We start from the raw sequence: 3704 nt of genomic DNA on the forward strand, positions 1-3704 counted from the left end.
TTCTGAAGGCGCTCGCCTTGCGATGCCGACTTTTCTGTCCGTCTCAAAGCACGCGCCCCTCCTTCTCACAACCCACCCTCTGAATTATGAAGTAACAACACACTTTATGTGAGTGTCCTATAAGTTACAAGGAGGAGGGAAGATTTCTTACAGAACCCTAAACATGACCCCATAAAAACCAGCATGACATCAATCAATCAATCAATCAATCAATCAAAACAACTCTCAATGAAGATTAAACGTTCTATATTAGATGTGTCCGATTATCTCACTGATTATAAAAAAAATATCAGTAAGCTTTCCAAGTTACTGATAAAACAAAGTGCATCGCTCATCTGTTGCCTCTTGCAGGGTGGGATATGGTCAGTGGTTGAGCTGTTCTGCATTTCTGTAACTTTTGTGCACGTTCAAGAAGGGAACAGCAGTACAGTAATCAATGTGATCGTCAACAGAGCAATTTAGAGCAATTAGTCATTAGTGAATGACTAATTAGTGGAATTAGTGATTAGTTGATAACTATTGAACAATTGAACTGGTTCAGATCCTGACAGGTGATTAAAATAAAACTCTCCATTCATGCACAAGCAGAACACATGCTTCAGTTACATGGTGCAACCCCACAGTGATGCACATAGGCTGACTGAACTTGAACACTCGAAGACACTTTGAGTGGTCCTTTTTAGATAAATAAGCACTCAGCAGACTCTCAGCAACACATAAATGATGCAACAGGTGTCACACATCTAAACACATTTAGCAGATCAGGAGACTTTTATTACCTGTATAAATAAGATTTGTTTATAATATTTTTAGAATTCAGTTGTTTTTCACTTTTGGAGTGACCAAGTTCATATCTGTAGACGTTAACTTGAAATTGAGCATGTAACAGGTATACTACCTGCCATCTTGGCATACTCAACACGCCGTTACAAGCTGTTACAGCTGTCACTAGATTTTAACCGGATCTTGGTTAAAGTCAGGATTAGGGCCAGGGTGATGATTAGGAATACAGTTAGGGTTAGGATTAGGCTTTGGGGTGAGGTTAAGGTTTGTAGGGTTGTTTGATGTCTGATCACCAGTGTCTGACCCTTGAACGGTTCCACATGAGTAAACTTGGCTACAGTTGTCTCCAAACCCCCCTCGGATTCATTCATGTTAATGTTACAGATACTCTGATGAGAGTTTATTAATAATCTATAAAGATAAAGGACCATTCAAAATGGAGTGTTCCAAACACTCAGCGTGTGTGACGCTCTAATAGGAGGTGAGCAAGTGGACTTTCCCTTCTCCTCTCACTTCATCTCTTGTTGTCTATGGCAACTAACAAGAGTGAACTTCCACACGGAGCACGATTCCCAGTTCCACCGCATAAACTATTCATGGATCTCCATAGGTGGCAAGACACACATTGACTTCAAGTCAGAACGCACACACGCGCAGCTGTAGAATAGACTATGGCTCAATGATGGTATGCTTAGACAACATCGTTTGCTCCCTCATTAGAAGGACAGACACACACCCACACCCACACGCAGACATGCACACCCACACACCCTCGCTCTGTATAAAAACACACACTCTGTTAGCTTTTGTACCCACTCATTCTCTCAGTCATAGTTTCTCCTCTTTACCACACCAGCTCACATCTCCTGTTTTAATTAGCTCTTAGCTTTTAAGCAGCCGTACCTCTTCCTAAACAGTCAGCCTCGGCGCCTGTCAGTGGCACTAAGCACCATCTCCTCCTGGATTATTTATGGAAAGAAGACATACCATTCTTATCTCTGTACAGCTGCTCACAAATCTGACCGAGGGATCAATACCGATCGTCTCAGGGGCTTTACAAAGTGTTACACATGCTATTAGTACAGAAAGGGACATTGAGGTTATATACACATCAAATAGTGCATTTAATCAATTGCATTATAGGGATAAGGAGTTGTGTGACACACAGGATGGCATTTATATTGTTTCCCTGGTGTAGCCAAAAGGCATAGGCTTTAGTTTGCCTTGAGAAATGACTTTGATCTATTTTGGGACAGAGCAATTAGACCCAGAGTCCTAAATGAGGCACATTGTGAGCGTCTCTGCCAGCGTCTTCTCACTCGGGCCGTTCTGGGGGGGGATGCCAACATACTGAGAGACATGCATGAAAGATGTTCACAATGCATATGAATCCAACTAAAGAAGAAACACCTCATTCTGGCAACAGCACCCGACCCAGTCGTGTGCTTATATCCTACTGCATGACGTTAGTATTCATTGTCCTACATAGGGTCACATTTTGAAGCTATACCTCTGATTCACTTCTATGGTATAATCTTCCATGCATACAGAGAAAGAGGTGTGAAGCTCTGTGACAGCAGAACCATGACTTTTTGAGGCTCCAGTTTCCAGAAGTGCCTAATGTTGGTGATATCGATGCCCGAGTCAGCAAAAACCACGTTGAAAGACAGAAGACGAGCCACAGAGCCACAGTTCTCTCTCACCGGTCACGGGCCACACTGTGCTTGCTGGGATGTGATTGTTCCCCATGCTGCTTCCTGGTTCTGCAGCTCAGGACTTCAATTCTCAGATTCCCCCAGGTAATAAGGTGCAGCTCACCCTACATTCATCGCCCATTTAGGAACCAGCTCTCTGGATCTTCCTCCCCTGAACACTGAACCGTTTCACCCATTTCACCTCACATATATAAACTGCGTCCATTTCCTCGTTGTGTGGTATTGCCGCTCTTTAATCAAAGTGTACTGAGACGGATTCTCTGTATTCAGATCTCCTGTTTGACCCTGCTGTTGTGATTCTGAGTTTGGATTTTCCTGTTGTCTTTTGTGTGGTTTTGCTCTACATATTTGGTTTACCCTATAATCTGTAAAACTGTAGTTTAATCTCATCTGCAAGCACCTGGCTGGGTCTGTCATTTACACGCATGAAGCACAAATTAAAGTGGTCTGTATTATTGACTATGAGGTTAAAGTGGTTAAATATTAGCTGTAATTTAAAGATATTTACATGCATATTATGCCAACCATATACACAGTCTCACCAGTTCAGAGAAGCAAACATCGTTGAAAAAAACAAAATATTGCAAAGGACACCGTCACATGCTTGGTTGTAGATGCCTTAAACCTGACGTCTGTCTGAATCTGCAGACGCAGTCTATCCACCCTGCTCGTGCTCGGGGCTTTTTCAGGTTTGGGGTCAGGGTGCTGTTGCACAGTGAAGAACCTTCAGATGGATCTGAGCAGATAAGATGCTTCAGTGTACTTCCAGATCCGTCCTGCTGCCGCTGCCAACCTCAGCATCAGCGCACACAGACCAGCCGCATGTGCCTGTGCTGTTGGCTGTCCCAGATGAGCAGCTGTGTCAGGATCTGGAGCTCGGTCGCTCGCTCTCTCTCTCTCTCTCTCTCTCTCCACTGCCTTAATATCTGTTCATTTCTTCTATCCATAAGGGTATCTGGCCCTTCTGTTTGGGGCGAGTTGTGCTATAGTATTTTTATAGTTTCTCTCTTTATAGTTGCCCATGGAACATCTGTACTTGCATCCCGGTTCTTAATCTGTTCAACAGTACCGTAAATATTCTTCACCCATCGTTCAGAACTGCCCCCCCCACCTCTCCTCCCTTTTGCCTGAAGGCCTGACCACAATACCTGCACAGACCCACACCAGGGAGTACACCCTGTGCTAGACAGTTCTGTTCTCCCGCTC

Source organism: Electrophorus electricus, chromosome 16, assembly GCF_041902795.1.
Source record: "Electrophorus electricus isolate QZ-2024a chromosome 16, ASM4190279v1, whole genome shotgun sequence".
NCBI classification, from domain to species: Eukaryota; Metazoa; Chordata; class Actinopteri; order Gymnotiformes; family Gymnotidae; genus Electrophorus; species Electrophorus electricus.